Here is a 14,665-nt window from a genome sequence, read left to right as displayed (position 1 = left end):
TTTTAGTTTTCAGCCACCAAGATTTGCGTCGTGCACTTCCGTCGCTGTTGTATGGCTCACCTGTATCCAAAACGTTATCTTGATGGCCATCTTCTTAATGTAGTGGATTCTTATCGATTTTTATCACTGGTTTCCGACCCCCAACTAACTTCTCTCCTCCATCTTCGTCAGATTAACCGAAAGTGCTGATGGCGTCTTAACATTCTTCGATGCTTGAGTCACACCTGCTGGGTTATAGATCGCCCTGCACTGTTGCACCTGTACAAAGCCCTTATACAGTCTTGTCTTGACTCTGGAAGCCTGTCATATGGTTCCGCATTGCCCTCAGCATTTTGGATGCTGGCCCCTGTGGGGTTCAACTTGCAACAGGAGCTTTCCAAGCGAGCCCTGTTGACAGACATGGTATCTGGGCTTTCTACATTGCAGATCAGCGACAAGAACAGTATATGAATTATACTGTGCACATTCACAGCTTACCTAAACATCCAAATTACTCGAATCTTATCATCCACCACCTCTCTTCTTGGTCCACTCATGTACACCTCCATGGTATATACCTCGACCACAGCTCCTTTTGGTCGTATGGTAAGTCACAAAAGACTCAACTGACCTTGCAATACTCTCCCACCTATTTCTCTCTATTCTTGACGCATCCCAGGATTGAGAGGTAATTTACACGGATGGCTCAGTGGTTAATGGTCACGTTGTGTTCTCTTATGCTCATGCAGTACATACTGAACTGCGCTACTTGGGTGATGGCTGCAGTGTTTTCACTACAAAGCTGGTAGCCATCTCTCGCGCTCTGGAGCATATCTGTTCCTGCGTTGGCGATTCCTCCTTCATTTTTAGCGATTCCTTGCGCACCTTACAAGCTCTCGACCAGTGCAATCTTCGCCATCCTTTGGTAATGGTATTCAAGAGTCCGTTTAAATCATACAACAACGTCTATAATCAGTGGTCTTCGTATGGAAAACCGGAAAATGAGCGTGTCAACAGGCTAACCACAGGGGCCACCCGTAAATCGAGTCTGCAGACCGGCATACCGGAATCTGATCTTCGATCGGCATTACACTGCAAAGCTTTTTGGGATCTGGAGTATAGAATGGCGCTCCCTGTCTTTGCCAGGAAAGTTACATAGTAAAGAAGATCACGAATATGTAGAGGTCTCTTAAGCACTCCATTGTCATTTGCCAGCTCTGCATCGGCCATATTTCGCTGACTCACGGTCACCTCCTATGTGGTGAAGACTACCTCAGTATCGCCATGATTCGCCCTTGACAGTGGTCCACACTTTGTTGAACCGACCAAATTTTGTCCCCCTGATTCGCTCTCTTAACCTTCCTGGTGCACTACCTACTGTGTTTGTTGAAAATATCTTGCGCCTGATGTAGTTTTAAGTCTTATTTGAGAGGGTTCTTTTTTCACTCAGCCTGAGAGTCGGCGTCTGGCCTTCTCTCCCACGCCTCCACCCTCCCTCCATTTTAACTCTCCCTCGCTGTTTCTTTGCTGCTTGTTCTTCTTGGTGGTCGTCTTTTCCCTGTCTGTGTTCCCCCAGCCTTGTCTTTTCGCTGGAGATTTTAGAGTTTCGCAGAGTGGCTTGCCCATCCTGTTTATTGTTACGACCTGCCAGCGAAGGCCGTCTGCTAAATTGTTTTAACACCTTCTACCGCTTTCTCACTTTCATTTAATGTTTTCATTTGTTACTTTTGTTTTCTTCTTCGGTGTGATTACACACATAGATCAAAAATGGCTCAAATGGCTCTGAGCACTATGGGACTCAACATTGGAGGTCATCAGTCCCCCAGAACTTAGAACTACTTAACCTAACTAACCTAAGGACATCACTCACGCCTATACCCGAGGCAGGATTCGAACCTGCGACTGTAGTGGTCGCGCGGCTCCAGACTGAAGCGCCTAGAACCGCTCGGCCACCCAGGCCGGCACACATAGATCTATGCATTTCGTTCCTTTCTCGGAGTTAAAGTGGTAGGATTCTTTTGGGGTATGTTTTTAATACAGGACCTGTATGCCTAAGGAAAAAAGACTGATAATCATGCACTTTACTCCCTTTAATCTGCAATACAACTAACCAACCAACCAATGTCCAGGTTGCCCTCATCCAAATATAATTACTGGGGAAGGAGGTGCCATTCTGGTCGAAGCAGGGGCACATTGTTATTGCGGGGAACGGAATGGCATTAATAGCAGCCAAGGAATCATGTCGCGATCCTCAATTAGTCCGGTGTACCATCCCCTGCATGCCAATGCACCGCTGTTGAAATACAGAGTCTTTCGCCGGTGCGATGATGGGGGCCTGGAATTGATAGACAATAATCTTCGTCTATTAAAGCCCACAACACGACAATGGCGTACCTACTTCCAGCCACCTGGATGGGATGAGGTCCTCCTTTCTCGTCTCCATATACGCCACAGTCCCATGATGCATGGCTTCTTGTTGCGATACGACCCTCCAATGTGAAGTGCTTCTGCCATGTAGACCACTGTGCGCCATATTTTAACAGACTATGTGCTATTTTGCTACCAGAGGGCAGCGTCAGATAAGCCTCCAGATTTGCCCTCTATTTCAAGTAACATTGAAAATAATGTGGCCGAAGTTATAAGGGTCTGTGATTTGTCCAACTTCTTTCCTAAGATTTTAGGGCGATGTTCTTAATGCATTAACACAGGGCCTGGCTGACACATGCTTCCTTTATTTAAGTGGACAGCCGGTCACATTTCCCTGTGGTTTTGATTTAGCTCTTCCATGGTTTTACTTGTGTTTTAATTCCATGTGTAGCAGCCTTGAACCTTTCTCCGTTGTTTTAAGGCGTGTGAGACAGAGCGACTGTGTAATTCAACGAAACTGATGTGGGAGTGAGTGAACGATTGTCATTTTATGTGCTTTCTCCTCCATGTGATCACAACAATTTTAGACACTTTCTCCAAATTCCTTTCTTTTCATGCGTGCAAGATCGCTTATACCTCAGTGTTGACGCCCAAAAGCTAACACACACACTCAAGCACACACACACACACACACACACACACACACACACACACACACCTTCCACTCCAATCGTCCCAAGGTAACAAGGGCGTTTGGAGTTCTTGTGAACGGTGTACTGAAAATCTTTAGTATAGAGTACATACGGGCACAAATCCGGGATTTTAAGTGACACCACCAATGTTACTGCAGTGGCCAAGATTCATTCTTGATTAAGCGTAGTACGTGAGAGAATGCACCCCTGCTTCTGTTTCTAAGATGATATTTTCCGACATTTTCAATTAATACCGTGTAAATGAGTAACTGTATTTTCGAGTGGGTCTAAACTGGGAGACTCCGTTGGTTGAGCTTTCGTTTTCCTGGATTATGTCCTCAAGACTCGGTTGCCTTTGGAGTAGACTATATACGATGCCAAACTATTGGCCATCATGAGGGCACTGGTGGATACAAGATGTGCCACACCAGCTACAGTCCTCTTTTTTTCCGACACCCTGAATGCCCTTCAGTATTTGCAACGGTTGTACCCAGCTGATAAAGTTGTCCAGGGTGTCGAGAACGCCCTCCTCTGGATACAAAGTCTCAGGAATGAGGTGTCCTCCTGCTGGGTGCCAGGGTATACGGGTAATACAGCGAATGAAAGGGCCGATGTAGCGGCCAAGAAGGCATGTCGTGTTCTTCGGTTAGGTGAGTATGCCATTACCCTGCACGTTATCGTCTCACTGTTGAGGTACAGAGACGTACGTCAGTGGGTAGATGAGTAGTTAGAAGTAACAGACAACAAGATCCGCCTAGTTAAGCCCACAACACAGTCGTGAAGCATCTACTTCCACCCACGCACACAGGAGTAGGTTCTTCAAATGGCCCTATGACACCTGGCCTCTTGCTGTGGCGAGGGGACCCTCCAGTGTGTGGTGGTCCCGGCGTGAAGAACACTGTGCCCTTCATTTTACTAGACTGTGTTTGCTTTCGGACGGGAGGGATATGGCAGATTAGTCGGCGCGTATGCACTATATTTTAAGTGACATTGAAAAGAATGTGGTGATAGATTTAAGATTTTGTGATGTGTCCGGATTGCTTAAAAAAATTGCCGAGGAGTTTTTAACGTGTTACAGGGAGAAGCGGTACTGGGAGTACGCTTGCTGAACAGAAAACATAATTCCAATTGATATATGAGCTGTTGATCAGCTGATTGTAGAGCTGCTGTATTATGTGAAATGAGTTTCTTTTTTCTCTTGTCGTCTTTTAAGTAAATAACGCAACTGGTGGACATGGAGAGGTTCACTAAGGGTTTTCTTTTAATAACTTTTGCCTCGTGTCACACTTGCTCATCCCCTCTGCACCTTTCGCAGCATATATGAGGGCATGTGGATTTCGGAAGGTGAAGGGCTTCAAACGTCCCGTTAGAAAAATTATACATGACTGTGCTTAAACTGACACACAACATTTTTAGCGCAACGCAATCTGACTTTCAAAAATCCCTACAAAAGAATGGCCCTGACTAACATTAACCTATACGTTTCACAAATCACTTACTTCACAAAAATCGTGTTTACTTGAACTACTGCAATACAGCGAGCGCCACTACTGCCAGCTAAATAAAAGATTCAAACTACGGAAGTCACTAACTACTGATAGGCACAGTTCGCAAATGTATTTACTCAATAGTGTTCAAAAGTCATAATATATATAGCAGTTCATGACATCCAGTCTTACAAATTTCAAAACTCCGCCATCTCTCTCCCCACATCCATCACTGCTGTCGACTCACCTCCAACTACGCAACGCTACGCGCTGTTAACATGCAGCCGCGGAACACTACAATGGCGAGTATTACAACAATGCCAACCAACCACTGACTGCACACAGCACAGCCAGTGATTTTTCATACAGAGCGCTATGTGGCGTTACCAATATAAAAACCTAAACAGCCTACTTACAGGCTGTTCAAAGATGCAGTAGGCTTCTCAAATGAGAAACTAGAGAAGCTAGATCTAGGATTACTTGAGAGACTTCAGGGGAATCAGTTCCGAGGAGTAAAGAGGGTCGAGGCTGGCCGTGAGCCAATAGGAACGTTGCAGTTGAAATAACGGCCATGGTGTCTGGTAGGTAGCTAAGTTGGGGCACTGCTAGCTGGGACGCACTGTGGACGGGTCGTACCTGTAGAGGTGCTCCGTGTGGATGATGGTAAGATGTAAAAATGCGGTATATCGCCACTGATACAGTTCGCGATGTGTTTTTTAGGTTTTCGTGGCGACATATGTTTGTAATGATTTCGTAATCGTGATTATTTAAGCCGAATAGAGAACCTTATGGGTGTTAGCTGTAGCGGTTTCGTTTTAGAATGAGCCATCAGCTCCAAATGTTACATCATGGATGGTAGACGTTAAAACGTTTCTCATTTCGTCAACGGGTAGGTATATTAATTCCGCGGTACAGTTTTGTCGGGCAAAATAACTTTTGCTAGTAGTTACCTTTGTAACGTAGACGTGAGCACATGTTCGCGGCATTTCCATGTAGCCCCCTAGATGAGGGAAATGAAGTGTTTCGTGACCAAAAAAAGAGTAGAAAATGCTTTATAATCGTAATGGAAGTCGGAACGCGTTATTGGGTTCATTAATTTGTAAATTTTGGCTGTTTTCTTTCTGTCTTACGTTCGTGCATCGAATGAATAAGCGCCGTAGCAACTACAGCATCTGGGTTTTGCAATATTTAATCACATTGCAGAATTGATTTATGTATTCCGAATAAGTGGAAGCTTGTTATGCGTAATTAACGTTGATTTTCTGTGGATTCTCTGTGTGTTAATGCTTTCGCTGTTTTTTGCTGGGACTACGTGGTGTGTGTGAATATATTTGTGGCGTATGTGAAACAGCGCTTTAAGAGCAGTTTCTTGACAGTTAATTTTGTGAATACTAAGGTACAGTGTCTAGGTGTTTGTGACAGCCGTGTAAATGGTAGTGATCGATCTCCTATGTTTCGCATGCACTCTACCACTGTAAATGATTGGTGGAATTTTGTTGAAATTTTTTAAAGAGACAAGACGGCTTTGACCGTTCCCATCAGTGCTTATTTGAATTAGATAGGAGAAGACCTATCACGTCATTCTCACTGATCCATATTACGTCATTCAATTCTGTAATTAGTTAACGTCCCCTCATGGCTCGCTTCTCGAGCGCAGGTGAGTACCTCGTGCGCTCAGGCATTTCAGTGCGTAACTTCCCATCCCTGTATGCTCCTGCTTTCGGTTTAATTTATGTAGCAGTGATGTTCTGCTTAATACTTCTCTATACCTCAGCATGTCTATGTATGGTCTCTATTGAGGTCGAAGTTGAATGTGACAGTTAAGTCGTCTGGTCGCGTATAACAGATGTAGATGAAATTAAGTTACTTGTTGGATGTTTCTAATGGCCACCCGATTCCGCTGTGGTAGTTCTAGTGTCATTCAAAGGAAGTCTGCGGTCAAGAGCGCGTAGATACTCAGCTCTAGCAATATTAGGTGGAGGTGACTTTAATCTGCCGAGTACAGGTCTATGGCTTCATTGCAGGGGTTACAAACAAACATTCGAAATTCTCTTGTACATTATTTCTGAAAATTGTCTTGAGCAGCTATCTCGGCAGCCCACACGCAATGTAAATGTCTTAGACCTTTTAGCTACAAACAGGTCGGACCTTATCGACATTGTCAGTATAGAAACGGGGATTAGCGATCATGATGTCACTCTTAGCATTTATGATTAAGTAAGTTAATAAATCAGCAAAGAAGGCTAGGAGAGTGTTTCTGCTAGACAGAGCAGATAAGCAATTATTAATATCTTACTTAGACAGTGAACTGGCGTCACTTAGAACCAGTAAGATAGATGAAGAGGAATTATTGGCAAAGTTTAAGGAGATTGTAAATCGTGGTCTGGGGAGTTATGTGCCTATTAAGTGGATAAAAGATGGAAAAGACCCACCATGGTTTGAAAATAAATTCGTAAGATGCTGCGGAATCAGAGACTATTGCACTCCAGGTTCAAAAGGGTCGCACAAACGACGACAAGCGAAGGTTAATAGAGATTCGTGCGTCTGTGAAAAGATCAACGGGCGAACCATGTAACAGCTACACCATGACATCTTAGCAAAAGATGTGGCAGACAACCCAAGAAAATTCTGGTCATATGCAAAATCGGAAAGCCGGTCGAAGCCGTCAGTTTAGTCCCTTGTTGACCAGTCTGGAGTGCCAGATGAAGATAGCAAGACGAAAGCCGAAGTTGCAAATGTCACGTTCAAGAACTGGTTCACTCAGGAGAACCATAGAGACATACTGTCATTTGACCATAGGACAGGCTCTCGTATTGACGACGTAGAAATAAGCATACTTGGCGTTGAGAAGCAACTTAAATATTTGAAAACAAATATATCACAAGGTCCGGATGGAATCCCAATTCGATTTTAGAAAGTTTACGCTACGGCACTGGACCCTTACATTGCCTTCATTTATCAGGAATCCCTCGCCCAGCTCAAACTCACAAACGAATGGACGAAATACAAGAAAGGTAAAAGAACGGACCCGCACAATTTCAGACCAATATTACTAACTTCGGTTTGCTGGAGAATTCTTGAACATATTCTCAGTTCGATTGTAATGTACTTTCTTGAGACTGCTTAGCTTGTATCCGAGATTCAGCATAGCTTTAGAAAGCATCGTTGGTGCGAAACTCAGCTCGCTCTTTTCTCACATGATATTTTGAGAACAAGAGGCTACAGGCAGATTCCATATTTCTAGATTTCCTGAAAGCATTTGACAATGTGCCCCACTACAGGCTATTAACGAAGGTATGAGCACATTCAGTAAGTTCGCAGATACGCGAGTGGCTTGAAACTTCTTAAATGATAGAACCCAGTATTTTGTCATCGACGGCAAGTGTTCATGAGAGACGAAATTATCGTCACTAGTGCTCTAGGGAAGTGCGAAGTGCGACAGGACTGCTGTTGTTCTCTATAAATGATTTGGAGTGCAGGGTGGGCAGCAATCAGCGGTTGTTCGCTGATAATGCTGTGGTATATGGTAAGGCGCCGAAGTTGAGTGGCAGTAGGAAGATACAAGACGACTTAGATAATATTTCAAGGTGGTGTGATGAATGACAGCTAGCCCTAAATGTGGAAAAAATTGAAATTAATGCGGATGAGTAGGAAGAACAAACCTATAATGTTCGTCTACAATATTACTAGTGTCCTGCTTGATACAGTGAAATCGTTTAAATATCTGGGCGTAACGTTGCAAAGCGATATGAGATGGAACGAGCGTGTGAGTCCTGAGGTAGGGAAGGCAAATGGTTAACTTCGGTTTAGTGAGAGACGTTTAGGAAAGGGCGGTTCACCTCTAAAGGAGACCGCGTATAGTATGCTGATGCGACCTGTGCTTGAGTACTGCTCTAGTGTTTGGGATCTGTACTAGGTCAGACTGAAGGAAGACATCGAAGCAATTAAAAGGAGAGCTGCTACATTTGCTACCGGTAAATTCGAACGAAACCTGACTGCTAAGGAGATGCTACGGGAACTCAAATGGGAAACCCTGGAGGAAAGGAGGCTTTCTTTTAGAGAAACACTATTGAGAAAATTTAGAGAACCGGCATTTGAAGATGACTGCCGAACGATTCTGCTCCCGCCTACATACATCGTGCCTAATGACGAGGAAGATAAGATATTAGAAATTAGGGCTCATATGGAAGTGTACAGACAGTCTTTTTTCCTTCGCTCTATTCGTGAATGGAAGAGGATGGGAAGTGACAAATGTGGTACAGGATACCCTTCGCCACACATCTTACGGAGCGTAGATGTAGATGTAGATGGGAATGTTCTCCTGTAGAGAGAAAGAGAAGTAATCCCTCCCGATCTCCTTACAGTGTGACCAATGATACTGTAACCTTAAGAGAACACTTAGCAATTTTATCATGTATCGTAAGTTATCACAATCTACGCAGATGAGTCGAGAGCATTTTCTAATATGCAATAAATTTTTATGTTACGTTAAAATGTATGCTGGAATAGCAGACAATTTCCTCCGCTATCCCAATTACTGGATGATCAATTTAATTTCGCAGTTAGAAAATTTTAGGAGCCCCCGTGTAGCAATCTTAAAGTGATGATAAATTAGTCATCCCGCCATCGACAGTTCAGTACACATTTGTTGTCAGACTTGAGTAAAGCAAGTGAACCCCCCCCCCTCTGTACCCCTCCCCATCCCCCCCCCCCCCCCCAAACACCAATACTAAGTACGCGGGTTTGCTGTGGGTGTCGCGTTATTCGTTGCATTAAGTAGCCCTTTGACCTTAATTAAAATTAAAGCCTTTGTATTTATTCACGCAACAGAGTGAAATATTCACGCACATTTCTCTTCATCATCTAGCAGGTATAATACAGTGCCATAATATTAAAAACGCTTAGTTCAGCCAAGATACTCTTTCAGTTGATTCGTGTGTAACAGCATAAATCATAAATGACTAAATGACAGCTAAAAAGAGCATACGGTAATCTGGCAAGGGTGACAGGCTCACGCATATTTTTTGTAAGTGGTCAGTCAGTCACATATCCCGATGCCTTTCTTTCACTTCTACTGCCGCTTTATTTTTATTTCAATCCAAGGTTAACTTAAGACATGTGAGATAGAGTGGTTGTGGGAGTGATTTCGAGAGAGGTGGGAGTGAGTGCATGAGTTTCGTTTTATAGGTGATGACAATTTTGGTAACGCGACATTCTCCTCCTTTGCGTTTGGGAGCTACAATAGGCTCGAAATATTCCTGCCTGCTCTAAGAGGCGACCGAAAGGAATCTCCTTCTTTACAGCCTAATAAGCTATGGTCCTCCACACTTTAAAAGTTCTTCTAAAATGTGGGCCACTTGGGGAAGGGCACCTTAGATAGTGCATCAGGTATGCATTGTGCACTGAGACCTCTGCAGCTCCACCAGTATTCCAACTCTTTGGCGAGGTCAGTTACAGGACACATCGTCTACATCCATTGTCCACTGTTCTCCTCTGCACCTATGGTAATTGATAATGATGGATATTTTCACACCTGATGCCCAGTGCGGAAGACAGTCCGTCACAGTGGGATCGTCTTGTACCCCAATCTTTGTAGCACCCTGCCAACGCATGGATCACACTGATGAGGCGTGAGTTCCAAATTCTCCACTTCCAGGCTACAAAGCCTCTATTTTTTATTGTAACCCTCTACTGCCCACCATGACTCTGAAGTCACGTCAAATTTTATCGTTATATTTCGCATTATATCGTTATTTCTTTCTTGACCAGTGTGACTTGAGTGTTACAATATGGCTGCTTAATATTTAGGTTGTTTGCACTGGCACCAGAATAATATTATCTTTGGTAGGCAGCATTGAATGTTGGACTTCAGTCATTTGTCGTCTTCCTGTGCTGGTGCAAGTTTAGCTATTATTTACAGTGAGGCTATTGTCATTTTTCAAGAAACTAAAATAGTTAGAACTGTATCATTATTCATTATAAACACTGCATTTCATGTAACTATAAATATTGCATGTGCTATGAGCGAATTTGTGTCAGTTTCTCTGAAGTCACGTTGGACAATAATAGAATCATAACCTCACTTTGTTACAGAGTCATGGAGCCCAGTAAGTTTTATGGCAAACGTAAGAAAGGTGAAGAATATGAAGTTAGAACTATTCCTGGGTATGGTTCAGAAGATTCTGTCTTAGATTCAGATAATGAGGATGGTACTGAGATAGTAGAAAAGCGTCAAGGTGACATAATTATAGGTGAGAGTGATAATGATAGTTCAGAGGACGGTGATAATGCTGTACTTGTGAATAATGAAAGTGATAACGAGAATGTTAGTGATGAATTTCAAGACAATTATGATTGGAGACGTTCTAGCAATCGTATTATTCATCCTGTTCAAGCATGGAAGTGTTGTCTCCCTTGTGCACCGGAAGAACCTCATATACCTATGACCTATTTTAGGCATTTGTTAGATGATAAAATTGTGGAAAAAGCTGTAGATCAAACCAACGTATATGCGATACAGAAACACATTTCTAAACCAATAAACACTGATAAAAATGCGATTGAACAATTTTTTGGTTGTTGTACGTACATGTCCATTTATGGACTTCCCTCGTCTCGCATGTATTGGAAAACTACTACTCGGATTCCAGCTGTTGCTGATGTAATGAGCCGCAATAGGTGGGAGCAGCTAAAACTAGGACTTCATTTCAATGATAACGAAACTATAGATCAAGCTGACACATTGTACAAGATCAGACCATTTCTGGAGCCATTGGTTGAAAATTTTAGAAGAATTCCCGTTGTTGTTGTTCTTGTTGTGGTCTTCAGTCCTGAGACTGGTTTGATGCAGCTCTCCATGCTACTCTATCTTGTGCAAGCTTCTTCATCCCCCACTACCTACTGCAACCAACATCCTTCTGAATCTGCTTAATGTAGTCATCTCTTGGTCTCCCTCTACGATTTTTACCCTCCACGCTGTCCTCTATTACTAAATTAGTGATCCCTTGGTGCCCCAGTACATGTCCTACCAACCGATCCCTTCTTCTTGTCAAGTTGTCCCACAAACTTCTCTTCTCCCCAATCCTATTCAACACTTCCTCATTAGTTATGTGATCTACCCATCTAATCTTCAGCATTCTTCTGTAGCACCACATTTCGAAAGCTTCTATTCTCTTCTTGTCCAAACTAGTAATCGTCCATGTTTCACTTCCATACATGGCTACACTCCATACAAATACTTTCAGAAATGGCTGCGTGACACTTAAATCTATACTCGACGTTAACAAATTTCTCTTCTGAAGAATTCCCATGAGTGAAAAATTGTCAGTGGATGAACAGATGATTCCTTTCAAGGGAAGACACACCTTGAAGAATTATGTCAAAAATAAACCTAAAAATGGGGTTACAAAGTATTTGTCTTGTGTGATTCACATGGAATTGCACATAATTTAGAGATATATTCCGGGAAAGTGAAACACGACAAATCCTCACCTGATGTAGGTGTGAGTGGAAATGTTGTTCTCAGATTGGCTTCTGTCATACCTAGACACATGTTTGACAAACTGTATTTTGATAATTGGTTCACAGGAGTTCGGTTAGAAGTTGAACTAGAAAAGATAGGTATTCAGTCTTTAGGAACTATGAGACCTAATCGGCTCAAAGGCTGTGTGTTCACTTCTGACAAAGTCATGAAAAAGAAGGGTCGAGAGAGTTATTAGGAACATTCATCTAAAATTGATGGCATTACTTTGAGTGCAGTAAAATGGTATGATAACAAGCCTGTTCATTTGCTCAGTACTTTTGCTGGTGCTCATCCAACATCATTAATGGAGAGATGGACCCGTACAAAGAAAGAAAAAATAAATGTTGAATGCCCCAGTATCGTTCACTATTACAATCAGTGTATGGGTGGTGGTGATCTGTTGGACTCACTGATAGCATTGTAACGCATCAAGATCCGGTCGAAGAAATGATATTTGAGAATTGTACTTCACTTGCTTGATCTGACTGCAGTCAATGCTTGGCTACTATACAGAAGAGATTGTACAGAGTGTAACGTGAGAAAACTAGATCAGCTCAGCCTATTGGACTTCAAAGCTACTGTTGCTGCTTGTCTTTGGAAACAGAATAAGGATGGACAGAAAAAAAAGGGGCAGACCTAGTAGTTCGTCAATGGAAACTGCAATTCAGTTGAAGAAGAAGACTGGGTCAGCAGCACCACTGCCTGAAAAATACGTGAGGAAGGATGTAATTGGCCACTGGTCTCAATTTCAAAAAAAGAGGTCGTTGCAAAAAACCAAGATGTAATGGTACACCAAAAGTGTTTTGCACAAAATGTAAAGTGCATCTTTGCTTCACACCAAATTCTAACTGTTTTTTTTATTTTCATACTCAGTAGTTCATGTCAGAAACTAAAAATAACCAGAAAATTGCTGACATTAAAATCAATTTTTAAGTTTGTATTTTTTAATTATTGTATTGCGTATGTTTTATCTGTAATTAATGGTTATCTCATTATTCTTTACTTACTTCCAATTTTACAGTAACATGCAGCTCCATTCTTGTCTCGAATTAGAAATACTAAATTATTAGTACAAGACTGAACAAAATATGTAACTGCCCACTGTGATCTCAGAATCAGAGAACTATTTTTTTAAAAATAAATTATTTCAATAACAAAAATTCACCTTATATGTGTTAAATACATTATTCTCTAACATTCTGTGCATATAAATATTTTTTTCTACAGGAAATAATAATTTGGGCAATAGAACACATTTGGGTAAGTGGCGGCGCTGTGCAAAATTTGAAATGTGCCGGTCCTGACTCCATCTGGCGCGTCTATAGGGAACCAAAAGATAATAGAGTTTCTATCACAACCTTCATCTTGGCCTTTGAGGGTGCTTCATTACCTAAAAAGGTCAATCTAATGCTATAATGATGTCATGTAAAACCTGACATCGCTCCCCCTACGTGGTGCTGTAAGTGCTGAAAATTCGGGGACGTGTCTTCCCAGTGCAATTCCAGGGCCACATATACAGACTGTAGACACCTACTACATCTGACTGCTCTACGTTTCCCTCCTACCCACTTGTGCAACTGTGTAGAGCAACACACACTCCCATTGTTCGCCGGAATGTACAGTGCTCCCAGAACATGGAAAAATTATGGAGTACAAGAACCTGGATATCCTGATACACCGAGAGGCTAAACATAAATACGAAAGGGTGAATCCCATTTGGATGATATTCTCCTACACTGCAGCTTCAACGAAGTCGACCTCACTGGCAAAGGTAGTTCCCTAGACTAAGCCTCCTACAATAAACGCTCAGGGCTGCCCCAAATACAACCCCTCTTGGTGGTTTGTGGGCACCTCGTCTTCCGTTGCTGCCAAAGCACTCTCCGCCTCCCACAAAAGCAGGGGCATAGCCGCCACCTGCCAGCTGGAGAAGTACCAGCCTCCTATGGGACTCTATCTTGCAAGGTGTGTCCCTGTGCAAAAGGCTGAAAGAGCCACAAGTTGCTCGTCGAAGGGCTTCATGATTTTCGTCTGTACCTTAAGCTACTTGACAGAAGCCCTCCCAGCAAGCCCCTAAATTGTAGTGAGAGAGCAAACAGTCCAAGAAGAAGAGTGTTAAGAAATGTGCGGCACTGGAGGCTCCCACACCACCAACCCCTATCAGTTCCACATCTGAGGACTAGATAGAAATTTTTAACATCCCCTGAGGACCTAAATCTCGCTGACACCTGAGACGGAATGGAAATGGATACCAATACCTAACCGGTAGCGGCAGGTGACCGTGAGGTGTAAAGTTCCTTCATCCCTTCTCGGACTACAAAAAGCGCTATCCTCCAGCGAATTGCGGCAGTTTTTTCTACCACCTGGCTGAGCTGCGACAACTAATTTGCCTCAACACATACTTTCTGCATTCACATTCAGGAAACCTGGATTCTGGGAATGGAGAACCCTGTCCTTCGTGGCTAATGAGTCTATTAGACAAATCGCAGTGACTATAACAGTGTGTCAGGTGGAGTATGTATATATGCCCTTGCCTCTGTATATAATGAACTGGTACTCCTTCCAATACCTTTAGGAGCTGATGAGTCAGGGCGAGGACAGTGCAGCAACTTACCATCCAC

The sequence above is a fragment of the Schistocerca gregaria genome, chromosome 8 (genome assembly GCF_023897955.1).
Source record: "Schistocerca gregaria isolate iqSchGreg1 chromosome 8, iqSchGreg1.2, whole genome shotgun sequence".
Lineage (NCBI taxonomy): Eukaryota > Metazoa > Arthropoda > Insecta > Orthoptera > Acrididae > Schistocerca > Schistocerca gregaria.
This window is presented reverse-complemented; position numbering follows the sequence as displayed.